We start from the raw sequence: 17,534 nt of genomic DNA, 5'->3' as shown, positions 1-17,534 counted from the left end.
TCCGTCGTTTTTATTTTATTTTATTTTATTTTTGGCGAGTGTCTGCTGCTGTCTCTTGCTAGATAATATGCAGTTGCCTCCCTGCTTCTGTTTATTTAAGGCTCCAAATATGCACATCTGTCATGTATGTAATGCCAGCTGTATAACCTCCTGGTTTGGTCATAAAAGAAAAGACACGTTTTATTCTTTCCTGACATAGTCCCTTGATGGACTGTAATGCCCACCTTTCAAGGCTCAAAGTTTGATTGTCTAATTAACTTCAGATTAGCAAAAACACAGTTCGGGCCAGCGCATTTGAGATTAATGTATGTATAAAGGGAAGTGACTCTAAAGAATTTTTTGTGTTGATTAACTGAAAGGTGCGGCATTCACTGCCCTATTGCTTTCTAGCATTTCTTATTGCAAAAAAAAAAAATCTATTTTAAAATGTGTAGACACAGCAACGGACAGCCTTCTGCAAGGAAGACATTTTCAACCATGTTGTATGTTGTACCTTATCTGCTGAATTTGAAATTTACTGAGTTTCTTTTTTATCTTAATATGGCTGGAAACAAGGCACATTATCTTGATTTAAAAGCATCCTTAATTTCTGAGTTTGAAAGGAAAACAAATAAACAAAATAGTTGACTATATGAAGCCAGTTGATTTGCTCTAAAATATACAGGCCTTGAGTTAAATTTCAAGCAATGGTAATCTTGTTTATAAAGTACGATTTTCCTTCCTGGCAATATATCTATTCAGCACAATGGCTTTTGAAAAACATATATGTATAAACTGCACTTTTAAAATTACCCCAAAGCTATTATTTTTAAAAAGACTGAATCTATAATTGCATAGCCACAAAGAACAGCAAATATGCACACATGCAGCTTATTCAATTAAATAAGTCCAACTACATGCACAGGTAATTAGTTTTCTTATGAATGACTTACCTGCACAGATACTCAGGGCAAGACTCAGCCTTCCCCATCGCTTTCACGTATAAATATTCACATGTATTTTCCCTCATTTTAAACCTACAGCTGAATGCCATCTTTCATACTGGACTATCCAGCATCCATTTTTAGCAACCCTTAATTCTTATGTCATTTCCAGCCTTATCTCTGGCTGTAGTTTTTCCAGCCTACACCAAAGTGCTCATGATATGTCACCCAATAAAAAGTGGTCAGATGGCTGCACGTAAAACATTAAAAAACGGAAATACACCATCCCTTAGGTTCGCCCTTACCTTGCCATATATAGCAAGATTACCTTTTCTAAAGTACATTTTCAGCACATGCTATGAATAGTTGCAGGATTCCATAACTGATTGCAGAATTGCCGGTTTCTGGGGGGCACCTGCCTGAGTGAAACAATTCAGCAGGTTAACTGTCTCTTCGAGTTTGGCTGCAATTCAGTCGTGCGTGGCGGTTTGTTCCTGCCTGGATTCTGGCACATACCTGCCCGCCTTTATGCAGGGATCAGGACAAACACACCGGCCACGTTGCAGGGCATAGAGTGGCAGTGCATATATTTAGATGGTAGTAGCAAGGAATGTGTGCATGTACGGATGTCTGTGCATGCATGTGTGTTTAGACGCGTGTGTGCGTGTGTGTGCGCGCGCGCTGTGTGACAAGGGACACAGAGAGGAACACCTCATATCTGATCTCTCTGTAATCTCCTTTTCTGTTTCTAATCTCCCTCATTGGCACATGGTAGTAACCTGAAGCATCTGAACCGTCACCGTCATTGCCGTGTGCGCGCTGCGGCTTACCCTGGGGGCCCGTGGCTCGGTGGCTCGTTGGTTCGGTGGGTGTTGTGTCGGAGGGTGGGTAGCGCCGCTGCCGCTGCCGCCGCGGGTCCGGGTGCTCTGTCCCAGCCCCGCAGCGGAGCGCGCGGTGCCGGAGCCCCCTCCCACCCCGCCCTCACCCCCATCCTCCCCTCCCCGCCCCTCGGCGCCTCCCCCCATCCCCCCACCCCCCGCCCAGCATTACCATACGGAGGCCGAGTCCCTGCGAATCACAGCGGCAGCGGGCGGCATTTGAATAATCCCCGCAACGGGCGCAGACCCCCAACTCCTCCGCCAACAACGTGCCCTGCACTGAGGGCCACAACTCCAGCGGGTAACCGGGCAGAGGCCGACACCTCCCCAAAGTGCTTTGGGCTCTCAGGAGAGAGGGTGCTGGACCTCTCACTTGCTACTTTTACATTAACTTGACAGATAGGATCAGACAATAAATTGGGGGGGGGGGAGAGACAGAGATAAGCACACAGAGAGGGGAAGCAGGAGGCGGGGGGGGGGGGAGAGACAGAGAGAGAGAGAGAGAGAGAGAGAGAGAGAGAGGGGAAGAAGAAGGAGGAGGAGGAGGAGGGGAAGGGGAAGAGGAAGAGAAAGAGGAAGAAGAAGAAAAGGAGGAGGAGGAGGAAAGAGAGGGAGAAGAGAAGGAGGAGGAAAGAAGAGAAGAGCAGTATGGAGAGGAGGGCAAGAGGGGGGAGGAAAGGAAGACAGAAGCCGAGGAAAGGGGAAGAAAGTGGGAGAAAGGAGCCTAAAGGGTTGAGTGAGAGAAGAAAATGGGGAGGGAATGGGGGAACGATGGGAGGGGGCAAGATAACCAAATATATGAATTTGGACTTTCCAAGCTAAAAATACTACCTCTCTGAACTTCACAACCTCCAATTAGACACGTGTTTCACTCCCCTCTCACGTCACCGAATGATTAATTTGCCGTCTCAATCAGAAATAATTACTTAGAATTGTATAGCAGATATAGGATTTAACGGAAAGGAGCCAAATTTGTGGAACATAGCAAAAGGCATGACAAGTAAAGACGATGGTCACCTCACGTTAAAAATTTAAGACTTGCCTTGAAGACCCAAGCACTTGCCCAGCATTGTCCTCCGAGATAGCGAGACCCAGGTCCACAGTCAGAAACAAGAAGTGTTCCAAAGTATTTCGGACTTAAATAAGACTTTTTCTTTCTTCCTCTTTGCTATTTGATTATTACGTTTTTCTTCTTCCCGAATTGATTAAGTTTACCAAGCAAAATACCGATAAAGTGTGGGTTTTTTAATTTACTAGAAAATGTCCCCACATTTGAATCGAAGATATGATTTTAAACGTTAGTTTAAATACATAGCCAGTTCCATTTTGCATACTACTAACTCTTTCAATAATAACTCCAAATTCTCAATTTAGCGTTTTCAACGCGTCCCCCCTCCTTTCTATCTTCAAATCCGAGCGGTGATTTCCCTGTACAAAACAATCAGAATCATAATAAAATCTCCAGTTACCTATAGGATGTACTCATTGTAAATGTCCCTCTCGGTATTCATAAGCCAAAACTCCCTCCTTTTGAGACACACAAAAAGAACGCTTCTGATTAATAATCTCTTACACGGCACACAGTGGCCGATGGCAAGGAGCCGCAGGACGCCAGAGAAGGGGGGTAGAATTCTCGATACCTAGAACTTCAATACAGATTCTAAAGATGTGCTAACTGCGAGGTTTATGAAGGAGAATAATACTTGAAAAGCAATACTTTCGGGGAAGACAACCACATCCAAATACTGACTTCTTTCTGGGCCGGGGAAGGAGGGCGGTCGTGGTTACCCGACATTGCTGCGTGCAGACGAGTGTACAAGATGGTATGAAGCTAAAGCATGTGACCAGGCCCAGGTTTCTCTGTCTCTCTCTGTCTTTCTGTCTGTCTCTCTGTCTCTGTCTCTCTCTGCCTCTGTCTCTCTCTGCCTCTGTCTCTCTCTGAATTGAAACCATTTTTTTTTTTTTTTTTTTTTTTGTGGCTAGCTCCCACGAAGCTGGGATTTCAACCTCTTATTTATATTTAAAGACAGTGTGGAGTCCGAGAGAAATTTCCCAGCTCGGGATTTTACTAGGATATCCCAGTTCCCAATCACTACCCACAGCACGTGAAGAGAAGAGAAAGGAGGGATAGTTGGTGGCTTCGAGCTGCTTCCGTCGGGGCCCCGAGTTTCGCCCCAACAGACCCATCTCTTCTTTCTCTCTCCGAGGGCGCTACCTTAGGCCGGCCCGTGTTGCTGCGGTCCTGGCCAGGTGAGCGAGCGAACGGTCCCGGTGGACAGCGGCCCTCTCTTAGGAGGTCCGTGAACCCGCCGGGTGCCAAAGGCTGGGTGGCGCCGGGACACCGCGCGGGCTCCGGCTCCGGCCAGCAGGGGAACAGCGACACCTACTGGCCGCGCGGGCACCGCTTCCGGGCCGTCGGGGCGGCCCTGGGCTGGGGAGCCGATGGGCATGGACTTGGAAGGCCGAAGGAATCTAAGCCCAAGGCTGGGCCCGCTGGTCTAGGCCTCGCCTGTCCCCGGAAAAGCAAAGCCTCTGCTTCTAGAGACCCTTAGGTCTCTAGTTGTATGGGACCGAACACTCACGGGCACACACGCCCTCCAGCCCGAGTCTATTTCTTCTGGTGAACCAGAGGACCCGTAGACGCAGTTGGCCACCACCTCATGATTCTTTGAGAGACCTAGGCGGATGCTGAAGCCCTGACCTCTTCGGGTTCATGACCCAGGACTCTTCTCCACCACCCCATTTCAGAGCTGACTAAAGATGGTACCTTTACAAATTAGGAAGCCAGGAGAGTTCATCATCCTCCCCTAGAGGGGAAATGTGCGAGTCAAGGACATAGATTCTTGCTGTGGCTGGTGCCAGGCACGCAGGCCCGCCAAGCCCTCCAGCTCGCCAGGATCCCGCACCTTGAGCGCACCCTCACTGCCGCCGGCGACTGAGCTTTGGTAGCTTTTCTTTAAGAATTATGATCTTAATTACACCGGAAGTAGAGGCAAATTTGGGGTCGTGGTGACATTTTTGAGACCTAAGGCTATATACGGATCACGCTAAATGTAAACGTGAATGTTTCGATTGTTGGCTTCGGTTGGGAAAGGTGGGAAGGGGATGGTCAGGCCAGAGAAAAACCTAGCAAGGATGAGGATGGAAAGAAACCGACTCGTGTAGTGTATTACAGATTTACTTTCTCTTACCAATCTTTTCTGTTCAAGCAAATAACCATTTTATATGGAAAGGAGATGTAGGTGGTCCCAGCAGTGGGTGGAGGATGAAGGGATCTCAGCCTCCCCTCCTCCCCCAGATGCCTCCGTTTCCCGTGTTGGTATCTGAGACTCACCTGGGCCTAAGAAACCTGATTGATTGTGATCCGTGAGTTAATTTGTTTGAATATTAAATATATATTCCCTCTCCTAGAAAGACTGGAGTATTTGAACTAATGCGAATCCTTGACATTTTCCATTTAAAATATTACTCATTAAAAATCCCAGAATAAAACAAATATATTTATAAACTTTTCATTGAAAGTTCGAGTTCATCTTGGAAATGATTTCCCTCAGCTTTAGATACTGGTTGGGAACTAGGGTCTAAAGTGTTTAGAGGAAAATGGGGAGGGGTGGTGGTGGTGGTGGTGGTAAAGGTTACATTTTTGTCTGTATGCTCTACAATTGCAGAAGTTTTGCTAATTCTTCTGTATTTAAATAAAATTGGAATCTCTTAGTACCCCTGAAGTCAAGAATTAGATCAAGTCTCTTTCTCTCTTTTTAATGAAAGAAAATCTCCAAAATGCTCGAGAAGCTTGCTCCTTAACTCTGTTTTACAAGTTTTTTTTAAAATTTTCCTGCATGTTATACGAATGTGTTCTGATAACATATGAATTCACATCCCAGAGCAGGCCCTAAGCAGTTTGCATGATGTACAAATAAACCTGTGTTACTAATAACGAATAAAATACAGCTATGTTCTAATAGCATTTCTCTCAATGAACCCTGTACTCCACTACATACCAAAGTCAATTTTTCCTTGTAAAATGGAAGTCTTCACAGGAAAATGATAACAGAAAAATTAAACTACACTGGGCACACAACAAGCACCCATCAACAAAACCCAGTTCAGAGGCGTCTTTGAGTATTGAAAGCACCTTGAAAAATGCAGGGGTTGAATTTTTTCCTTTCTTGGGAAGCATTAGGTTTCTAGAATGTAGCTTCATTTGTGACTCAAAAATCTTAGCTAGAATGGGTTTTCATCATTTCTTGATATTCTTTGATTTTATTGACTCTAAAAATTATTGATTTAGTATAAAGAAAACAGAAAAATAGAATTTAAGTGTCAAAAATGATGGAATTTCTCTGTATACCTAATCCCCCCAGCATATTAAACCCTAATTATAGGAATGTTTCTTGATTTAGAACAGAAAATTAGACCAGTGAAATTGATTCTTTCTATGCAATATATATGTGTGTATATATATATATATATATATATATATATATATATATATGGCTGTTATGATTTAGAACAGAAAATTAGACCAGTGAAATTGATTCTTTCTATGAGATATATATATATATATATATATATATATATATATATATATGGCTGTTATGGTGATGTGTTTGTGAAGTAAGGGTGGAGACAAGGCTTATCGTTCTATTTAGGTCTTCTTTAATATATTTCTCTTTGAATTCCTCTTGTTTAGCAAGAAAATTAAGGAATGAAGACCAGCTATACTGTCATTAGCCTGTGTTCCTTTGTCACACTTGCCCTCCCTCTGGGCATGCCTGGAAGGTGTGTGTGTGTGTGTGTGTGTGTGTGTGTGTGTGTAGTTCCTTTCCTCCTTGTTGAGGAGCATGAAGGAAAAAAAGGTTGCAAAGATGGAAATGTTGATCAGAAAGGCACATCATTGCCTGTGAAAACGAGATGAATACATTTGAAACCCCGCTAAATCCCAGCTAGATGGTTATCTGGGGAGGGGCGACCAGTGTGTGGTAGCTGGTAGGCTGATTGCATAAATTGCTTGGGAAGAGGGGAGAGGCTCGCTGCGTCTGGAGTGGCCTCCCTTTCAGCTGCGGTGAAATCTGCAGGGGCTTAGTGTCCTTTGGTTTAAGGGAGTAGAGCGCCAAGGACACCTGTGTGCAGCTGGTTGGAGACAGGTGTGTGTGTGTGCAAGGAGGAGTAGGCGCTTCATCAAAAATTTATTTGAAAAATTATTGGTCCTAAAATTCTGCCATGCCATCAATTGGGGTCAGGCACCAAGGTCACTAACATGTCCCAGGTTCACTCACGGACCGACGCAACATTAATGCTTTTGATGATATGAATATGGCTTCTTTCATGTCTTTGGTTCTTCATGATACTTCGTTATAGTGGGGCGGGGCTCTAGCTTCCCCCCTCCTCCCTTTTTGATTCCCGCAAACAAAACCATTTTACCACTTGAGCCATCTGCCGTAGGTGTAATGGATGGCAGGGGGCCGACCTAACCACACTTCAGTCTCTTCTAGGTCGTCACCGCTCTGCACCAAACAAATGAGTCCTGTTTCGCCACTAGGGTGCCGAGGTGGATGGTGGATGCCGGCCCCCGCCCCTGGCAGCATTCAGCGCTTAGAAACCTGAGCCAGCTGACAACACGCGAAACACACAGGCAGAGAAAACGCCGAGCCAACGCGCGCGCTCCCTCTGCCCCCTCCCTCTGTTCTCTGTACACATGGAGGCCACGTACAAAGCCTTTACACATTTAAAAGCCCTTGTGACTGAATTCTTGGTTACTTATGACGGCCTTCCCCACTGCACGTAGCTCCGTGTGTGTGTTCGTGTGCGCACGCGAATGTGCGTGCGAGTTTAAAATGCTTATTGGTAGGTCATCAGCAGCTGATCAGACAGTAATCCAATAATCTTTTTGAATACATACACATTTTCGTGAAAGGTACTTTTTTTTTTTTAAGAGAAACTGTCAATTTCGTGCGCAAGTCTCGGATTCCCAATTTAGATTCTAGGGAACCGCAGAGCTGAGCAGCCCCCGCCTTGCCAAACTTTCCCTTTCCAAGGCTTGAGCGGGGTGCAAATTGTCACTTCATGATAGAGCAGGGGCTTGTTTGCACGCGGGTGTGTAAAAGGGGAGCTGTGAGAACGCTCAACATAGCGAGGGAAATCGTGTAGCTGAGGCCTCCCAATAGTCTCTTGGAACACTTGCAGGACGCACGGGGTGCCCCAGCGCAAGAGCAGTACAACATCGTCTTAGCCCCTCACTCCGGCTGGAGCCTGCCCGCCGCCCCACGCCCCCATTTTCAACATTATTTCAGTAGCCCCGGGTAATGGTGCTCACGTCTCGATCCTGGGCTATGGGTGGAGGCTGGGTCCTGCCAAGAATGGAACTCCGGTGCCCCCAGAGTACTTACCTTGAGCGAGGCCCTGGCAAACGGTGGCCCAGAGCGTCAAGTTTCCTCTCCCAGCCGTTGTGCCAGATTTCCTTCCTGCCTGCCGCTCCTCTCGGCAGACTCGTTCTCTCTCTTTCTCTCTCTCTCTCTCTCTCTCTCTCTCTCTCTCTCTCTCTCACACACGGATTACTTGTGACTTTTAGAGGCAAAAGCTTGCTAATTCAGAGGAGAAAGGGAGGACAGAGGGTGAGGGAAGGGAGGCCGGAGGGAGGAGAAGGGGGAGCGAGTAGGAGAAGGGGGACGGAGGTTGAAGAGGAGGTGGAGAATCGGAGGTGGTGAAGGCGTAGGTAGAGGAAGAGGAGGAAGACGAGGAGGAGGAGAGATGGGAGGGGTAGGGTGGAGTAATTGAAGATGGGCTGGGATGGGACCGCGAGGAATAAATTGCTCCCCACTCAGCTGCAGTGCGACGCCCCCAGCGTCCCGGGGGAGCCTGTGCGTCAGATAGCGGCTGGCCTAGGCGGGGCAGTACAAAAGCACCGCGGGACCCCCTTCACCGGCTTCTACCCTGGCAGACCAAGCGCCGGACGCCGCTCCATGCTCGAGCTCAGACCAAGGAGGGCTCTCCTCCGCCGGGACAGGAGTGGCTGTCTACGGGTTCCAAGCCCTACACAACTTTGATTTCCTTCTCGGGCGTCTGGCCACCCTCGCCTGCGTTTCAGACAGGAGCTGGAAGCCCACGCGTTCCCCGCGCGTCCTCACCCTAGCGGCTGGCGCCCACCTTAGCCCTAGACTCTGGTGCCGGCGCCGCTCACCCCTCCCGCTTCTGCACTGCTCAGCCTCAGCCTCAGCCCTGCGTTCACATTTGGGGCACCCCCTCTGCTTCTTTTTACGGGTGTGTGTGTGTGTGTGTGTGTGTGTGTGTGCGCGCGCGCACAGCGCGCACGCCCCAGACTAGAAAGGAGGTAAAATCACGAAAAAGTAGCTTCAATCTCCTGCAGCTTGGAGCCCACGACCGAGTCTGAGCATATCCAATATTTGAGATACAGTTCGCAGCAAGGACCAAGGCGGGAGTTCACTGGCTCATTTCACTTGAGTTTCTATACAGTGAGGATTGTTTATTATTATTAAATACGAAAATAGGCTAAAAAACAAAGAGTAATTGCAGAGGAAGAAGGAAGGGCATGTTAGCAATGGTCGGGAACCAAAAGTGGTTGAAGTGGTTTTCTTGCACAAGAGCATCCAGGATGGATACAGGTGGACGCCTCAGAGTGGTATCTAAACCAATTCACGGCAGTGACAGGATTCAAAAATAGGAGAATTTTTTCAACATAGGCAACCGTTAGTTCTCTGTTACATGTATTAAGCAGCCCCATGGAATGATCACACGGCAGCCTTAATGTACAAACACAGGGATACTACTGAGGGTGGGCACAAGCGTTCATAGAATTCTGTGTGTACACACATGCACACACTTATACAAGAGAAAAAGTTTGAACACCAGCAACCTAAACTCATAAATACATGTATTTTCTCAAACAACTACCCCTTAAATATGGTAATTTTCTTCTGTATTTCCTTGCTGACCTGTATATGCGACACTATAGTTATACAGTAGGCTGCTGGGATCGACATAATTCTGCTGACATTTCTCGTGGATGACACGTCATAAAATGCCAAAGGGGGAGGGCAAACCTTGAGGGGCGGGGAGAAGCCTTTTATTAACAATTATATTCTCCCATAGCAGTTTAATTTAAATAATAGCAATGATGTCACGTTCACCATCCTTCTCCTACTCCAGTGAAACCACTAGATGATTTGGTGAACAATGCATTTGTATATTTAGTTAAGGAATTATTGTTGCTAAGAGCTGTAGACCTGTTCTGTGGCTTAAAAAAAAAAAATCTCTGAACATTACATTGGAACATTTGTCATGTTTTAGAATCCGATTATCTGCCAAATCTTGTTCCAGAATAAGAATGATAAAATGTTGCTAGTTTGTGCCCACCATAGTTTTGAAGGAAAATGGAACAAACGAAGTTGTTCTTTAAAAAATACGTTAGTTGCAGGCAAATAAAAATATTTCCCTTCAGCAAAACGAGCCGGTGTGCAATCTATTAAATGAGGATCATATTTTACCAATCGAAGTGGAGTTTTAAAAATTATTTTGGAGAGCAGTGGTAGGAGAGGAAGCAGGAAGCTCACAGACCCCAGCCCAGCCTGCACTCGTTGGTCACTGTGCCAGGAGCGCACACTGCGCTCGTGGGCATCCAGTCTTCGCTTATTCGCGCGATTTGGGACTCGGCTTCTGAGAATCAGAGGATCATCCACACGTTTTGTGTATAGCCCACACGTTTAGAAACGTGTATTTGTATAAGGGGAATGTTCAGGCTATAGAACAATGGCATGATGGAGATAGAACTTATTTCTTCATTATTTAACAATTGCTTAATAATTAGCTGCTTTGCTTATTGAATACCATTTTATAAAATTTGTCTGTTTCTTTGACATTATCAGCCAATGTTTGCTTGTAATGAAAGCTCCATATTGGGTTCTCCTGAGGAAGGGGAGGGAGCTCAACAAGGTACAGCTTTGAGGCACAGAACAACTAATGTAAAAGAAAAGTAAAGGAAGACAAAATAAACTTTGGGTTATGTTTAAATAGGGCTGGGCAGCTTGCAAAACTTTTCTTCTTTATATTTTAAACTGCCAACTTTATAAATTCTAATGCTTTTAAAAAAATCACCTATAGTCTCAGAGATATAATCTTCCTTACTAGCAAAATGCCATCAAAGGCTTGAATTAGACACAGGTAGCCACTGACACCTCAACGATGTATGACCTGCCCCTTTTGAAGGTTTGGGACCCTTTATGAGGACTGAAGAAAACCCTCCAAACCAAAACTGATTCAGTGGTGACCACACTGAGGAGTTTGCTTTAAGTTTATCAGTCTTTTAACTACTACGTAATTAGACAGAAACAGTAACTTGAAAACACAACCTGATTCTGGGCAAAATCATTTTGTCCTTTTGGCATAAAAACGTAGTTATATCTCCAAGTTCTGCCCCCGGAACAGACGGCTGCATGTCAGGGCCGTTCCCTACCCAGACCACTACAGGATCTACAGCTGGAGGATGAGATCCAGCAAATGGGACTCATGAAGAAACTCATGTGTGTTTCAAAAAAAGAGGAGGGGGGGTGAAGAGTGCTACATACTGATTCTTTTTGCTGAGAGTTCCAGTGATAAGAATCAGTGGCTTCCGCAGCACCAAGGAAAGCAAGAATTCACTACTAAACAGTTCTGAACATGAAATGCTTAATGGAGCTAGTTCAAATTTTGTTTAAAAAATTCCCCTGCGGATGTTACTCTTCTCCCTGCTTATCTTTTACAAGATTTTTAAAAATCTCATTTATAGGTAGTCATTACCTGGGTTGTTCTACAATTAACACAGAAGTACAAGGACACTTCAGGTCATGTAATTATCAGTATAAAGGGTCTTCCAGCTTTACCTGGCAGCCTTACCTCTATAAATGAGAGTTACTCCAAAGAGAGACACATTTTTATTTGTGTACTTGCAAGTCAAGTCTTTATAAATGTGAGTTTTCAGTTTAATTCATCAGTCCCAAGTAAGGAATTGGGATACATGCCCAAATCTCCTGTAAATAACCATTTGGCCACCCAGTCCCTGGCCACTGTCTTCACAGTTACAGTCGTAACTCTTCAAAATTTCGCTTTTAACTTTCATATCACTTTAATGATATGAATTTGTCCTTTTGGGACTAAACACAAAGATTCAGATGTAGTCTTCAAGTTTGTCACCTAATTATTCCTATTTTATCATTCAAAATTAAGCCCACTCCCCAAAATTAAGCATTTGGCTCATTAAGGCTCAAATCCTTCCTTCTGATCTGTAAGGGTTCAAACCAGCCATAGCATCGATTTCCATGAAGGCAATTCCTTGGTGTCCACATTACTGAAGGTTTGGAGAGAGAAATACCACCATTCCTAAGTTTCCTTTCGTTTCTGCCTAATAATATGGAAGCTGAGAGTATATGAAATACCCTTCTACAGTTTACCAAAATTGGTAAAATATTTTTAATTCTAATTGGACAACAGTCCCGTGGTTTTTCATCTTAGAAAGGATCCCGAACTGGCTTTCTTTGGTTGATTTTTAGACACTTGCGCGGCCGAGGCGGCTCTTAGGTAAAGCGACAGAGATGAAGGCGGGGCTCCCTGTCGTTTAAGAAGGTGTTTTACCTAGAACCTCCTGATTTTGCGTCCTGACTCACACTCATCCACACTAGCAGGGGAATCAGTAAGTTAACAAGAGGCAAATGGCCATGGGGTGGAACCTCACATTTTCTACCCGAGGAACTTTGCCCAGAAAAAAAGAGAGCGGGGCAACCTCTCCACGCCTGGACTTCAGGCCACATGTGCTACTGTGGGCGATCTCAGGTGAGCGGCTGGGGAGGGCCCGCTCTCTGGAGGCTGGGCCCAGGGCCCAGGACTGGGACCGCCATTCCTCTTGGTCCTTTCCTGCAAAAAACACCTGCTGCTGTGGATAAGTACACCTGACACCAGATGTAGTCAACAAAAATGGAAAAGAAAAGAAGAGAACACCCACCCTCCTTAATTCCGTTTGGTAAGAGCCCGGGCTGCCAAGTCCCTTACATAATGCCAGCTCAAGCTGACACCTGTGCAGGTGCTGGAGCTGGATCAGGTTCTGGCGGCGACTCTGGCCTGATAGGTTGGCTCCGCAGCACCCGGACCAAAAGGCAAAGGGGAAGAGGAACGAATTCCGGGTTGAAGGGTGGCGCCTTGGTGCGGGAGGGATGGTGGGGACTGGATCTTGAATGGGAGGTCTCAGAGTGGCTCCCAGTACCGTGGGGTTACGAAAAACCAAGCCGCGGTTTCGAGATTCCAGAGTCCTCTCACCGGATATCCGACGCCCCTCGCTGGGATGGGCTTCCTAGGGCGCCCTCTCGGCCTCAGTATGGGCGGGCTAGACACCTGCAGCGGGGCCTCCGGGAGAGCCCTGCATCCCCGCCCTCGCCCACCGCTTGGGTGTTATTGATGGCAACCTTGTAGGTACCCACGGCGTGGCCAGACAGAATGCCCCTTCCCCATGAAGGCGGATAGTGGCTTCATTAATCGGCCATCATTAAACGATCACAAGGGAAGCTCGGTCCCGTAATGAAGGCGCGTCAGGTATATTTTGCCTTAACAGAGCAGTTTGGGCAAACGGTGGTTAACGCGCTGAATCCCGCCCTTTCAAAGACCTGAATGTCCAGATCTTTGGAAGTCGGCCCCAATGACTCCGTGAAAAGAGGTCAGTCTCCAAACTGCTAGGATATTCAGTCCCCCTCACCCCCAACCTCCTGCTCCCCGGATAAGGCGAAAGACCTCGGACCGTGTAAACGCCTGTCAAAACGCGTATTAATGTTTCCAAGGTTTTTCTCCAAAAGAATTAAGAACTCCTCAGGTGACCCGTCTACCTACCAGGACACCATGTCAAAGAAACTTGTCATGGCGGTTTACAAATAACATGACCTTGGATAGTGCTATTGGAATAAACCTGCGCTTCGTTTCATGTAGTTCTTAGGGATTCCGTTGAGGCCCTGGAGACATGACTCAGTCTTCCCAGTCCATTGTGGAAAATGGTTGTTGGGCTTTGGATGGGGGGGGGGGAAGCAACACCTCAAATTCCGTGTGGATCTTTTAAAAACAAAACAAAAACAAAACCACGCGCACTCAGCAAGAGGCAGGGACCTTCCTTGGACATCTGCAGGCACTCCCTTCCTCGCGGGTTAAAAATCACCAGGGTCGATTTCCTGGCGTCCTTCTCAACCAGCCCCCTCCCTTTCCCAGACCCCTTCAATAGGCATGAGGAACGTCGTCGTCTCTACTTATTTCCTCTATCAATTTCAAAGTCATCTGGGCATTTTTTTTTTCGGTACTCCGCAACCTAAGTAAATATTCTTTTACATTCGTGTGCACCTAGGACGGTGTGGACCTGGGCCATTCGCCCTGGGCCCAACTCGGTGGCTACCGAGTTGTTGAAATCCACCCCAAGGACCAGTGTGCTGAAAGGGCCAGAACGCGCGCTTCCCAGCCTCCCAAAGCTGGAGCGCAGAGCCGGGCTCCGCCAACCTGCGCTCGCAGAACGTTATCTTCACAGCAATTTAGCAAGCCCCACAAACAAAAGTTAAAGCATGATGGCACTATACCTTGCCCCGGGTTACTCAGGCGCCTGTCTCCCATTTTGGACATGCTGGAAGTGTTGGGTTTGGGGAGGTTTGCTTTGGCTGAGTTTGGGTTGCCTATATAAGCCCTGCTGGAGTACTGTACGAAGGAACGCGCTTTGATAGACTCGGGTGTTAATTAACTGGCGGCTAATTTGAGCTCAAGGCGCTGGAGCCGGCCGGCCGCGCCGCGAGTCGCGAGGGGCCAGTGACCTCTAGTGGACACGAGGGGATATGCAGCTTGGGCGAATCTGCTCGTGGCGCTCCGTAGCGGAGAAAACTGCGCCGCCGATGCCTGGTCTTTTCTCTGAATTCAGCGACGTGGAGGGACACGAGTCCCCAGTTTAAGGGGAAAAGGCCTTCAGCAAATGATGTCGAGCAAAAGCCTTATCTGTTCTGATGTATCTGAAATTTAAACCCAACGCGGTTAAAAAACAACACACGAATCGTTAGTTACCATTCTTTTCAGCGAGAAAGGGAGAGCCTAAGGAATGGGGTTGAGAAGTGAGCTCCAAGAAGTTTGGTTTCTGACTCTAGAAGAAAGCAGGGCCTTCAAAGCTGGGGGGGGGGGGGGGGCGGTGTCTTCAGCCAGTCAGGAAAAGGAGTCGGAATATGCTTCTGTAAAGTTCATCAGTATGTCTATGACTTATTTTTGCTTTGAGAGAGAGAGACAGAGACAGAGAGAGAGAGAGAGAGAGAGAGAGAGAGAGAGAGAGAGAGAGAAAAGAAAGAAAAGACCCTTGTTTAGCTCAACAAGAGGAAAGCAAGAGAAGAAATGATGTGTGGAACAGCCCAGAAGCCTCTGAGTTCACACCCCTCAGATAAGAATATAAGCAGATAAAGCAGACAGACAAGCAGACAACACTGTAAAATTACTAATAATAATGAAAAAGAGCCTTTCACATAATAAAAATTAAGAAAAAGGCCAGGAGGATAAAATGACCTGGTCAGCGCCCCCTTCTCCCCCCTTTATTTCATTAGTTAGCTAAACTAGTGCAGAAGTTGTTTTGGAAAAGATCTGTCAATGCGTGCGTCAAAAGCAAAGCACGGATCACAGTAATTCAGACTGAATGCTCCTTTTTTTGAATAAATAGGATTCTGCATTTTATCTTGCCCCCTTCCGCACACAGCAGAACGCAGAAGCTGGCGAAACCCCAATACAATCTCACGACCCGCCACCTCGGAGATCAGGGTTCCGCCGTCTGGCAGTAGCGGAGCTAACTTCGCCCACCCTCGTGCCAGCCTAGGCTGTTCCTCCCAGGTCCTGCCCTCAGTACTTTTGAGGATTTCTTAGTCTACTTTCCGTACAGACACTCTTCCCCGCGAGGGCCGTAGCCGAATCACCAACCACTCGGAGCCGGAACATGGAGGTGTTCCGGTCCCCAAGGGTAGCCTCCAGCTGGTCGCGGGCCCTCCTCCCTCTGTGCCAGGCTGTTCAGCGTGTACCCCAATCTGCCCTTAAGGCTGGGGCGGATATGCAGAACCCGAGGCATTTCCTCTCCCCAACTCAAGAGCACAACTCCCTTGGGGGTGGTTTCACACCTTCCGGGACTGAGGGTCCTCGCCAGGAACGCTGTAGTCGGGCCTCGCAGGCACTTACCGCTAGAAGCGCGTCTACGACGCTATGTCGGGGAACAGCAGCAACAGGGAGAGACAGTGGGCTCAAAGGGGCAGTCACCCATTGTGGGTGGAATAAAGTTTGGACCGCGGTGTTTGGGAGAGCAGAACTAGATGCCAAAGAGAGACGTTGAAGGTCCCCTGTGAATTGGTTCCTGTGAATGGGACCGTCCAGAGTCGGAAGCCGCCAGAGGCTGCAGCAGTGGCTACCCTCTTAGCAACGCTGTCAGATTGCAGTGTGGGAGGAAAAACTGTACCCCAGCAGGCCGTGGAATGCGCGAGGGAAAGGAACTCATGGGCACCGAAGATTTCAAAGAGCTGTATTTCACTGTAGACCAAAGAGAAAGGATTGCGAGCGGCTTAAGAGAAATACGAGAATTTTAAGTCCCAAATATAAAATATATGTTGCAACAAAAATACAATAATAAAAATAACAGATTTTAACAGATCAAAGCGAATTGTCATAGTTTAAGAAATGGTCTTTTCAGTAAAGTAAACCGGTAACAAAACAATTTTCAGTTTTAAAACTCCCAGACTTGACCCGCACAACAACAGCACATCGAGTAGTAGGCAGTTTTCTCCACCTCCTTCCACCGCGAGGCAGGAGTTGCCTATAACCGCAGGGTAGAAAAACCCATCAACCTCCAAATTAAATGAGAAAAAAGTCTTGTAGAGACTCAGGCAAGGATCCATTTACGTTCCTGCCCACCCTGCTTAACCTCGGTGCCCCCAGGAAGTGGCGCAAGTCACTCTTGGCACCACTTGGGGCGCACAGAGCGGAGCTGCCGCCTTTTGGTCAGGCAACCACACACCTGGGGCCAGCTATGCGTAGGTTGGTGCAGTCTCCTCTCTGGTGTCCTGCCTGATTTTGGCCCTTGTAAACGTGGGGATTTATCTATGGCCAGGTAGCAGCCCTCTTCTTCCTTCCATTAGAGACAAAGTGAGGAGCTCTCCTTCCTGTAAGCTGGGACTTACCAAGAAAGTATCTGAGCTCACCAGGTCCCCAGCGACTCGGACTCAGGCCTGAGTGTGCCAGTTTCACCTTTGTTGGTGGCGCTCACAGCAGCTTTCCTCAGCCAACTTCTAAGTGGGTGCCGATGAGGAACAGTCCCCGCGGTTGTTCTGAAGAATCAAAATAGGGAGCTTCGGGAGGTCGCTGTGGTCTGGCACCACAGGCTACTAACCCAGACCCTGCATGTCTCCATCAGGGTGCAGGCTCCAGGGCTTATTTTCTGGTTTACAAGATCCAGCAGCCCCGCAATGCTATTAAACGGGTCGCCTCTTAAATTGGTTCATGTTCAGAATCTTTCCCAGTAAGACTAGAAAAGACGACTTGAATAGTTGGCCCCTAGAACCTAACTCTCTCCTCACCAGCCCCATCCCGGTCTCTGATCGGGATGGAAAGACTCAAAGGCAGGGCCATCCCCTCCTCCCCAACTCCCTGGGGTCCTCCCGTTGCTGGGAATCCGAGGGACAATCTCGTCCATACAGTTTATTTGGGAAATTGA

The 17,534-nt window shown here is 47.3% G+C and overlaps 1 long non-coding RNA gene across 25 annotated transcripts in view; it reads right to left on the bottom strand.

The window, feature by feature from the left end:
• LOC109448670 (uncharacterized) overlaps window positions 1-17,167 on the bottom strand; it is a 136,643-nt gene extending 119,476 nt beyond the window's left edge. For 5 of the 25 annotated variants that reach the window (XR_012495026.1, XR_012495028.1, XR_012495025.1 and 2 more), the window contains exon 1: window positions 1,754-1,941. This is a non-coding gene — a long non-coding RNA (uncharacterized LOC109448670). The other 20 variants (XR_012495031.1, XR_012495034.1, XR_012495045.1 and 17 more) reach the window with 18 other exon arrangements.
• Window positions 17,168-17,534: the final 367 nt, after the last annotated feature.

The sequence above is a fragment of the Rhinolophus sinicus genome, linkage group LG03, assembly GCF_036562045.2.
Source record: "Rhinolophus sinicus isolate RSC01 linkage group LG03, ASM3656204v1, whole genome shotgun sequence".
Lineage (NCBI taxonomy): Eukaryota > Metazoa > Chordata > Mammalia > Chiroptera > Rhinolophidae > Rhinolophus > Rhinolophus sinicus.
Note: the sequence above shows the minus strand (reverse complement) of the source record. Positions and strands in the feature narration are given on the sequence as shown.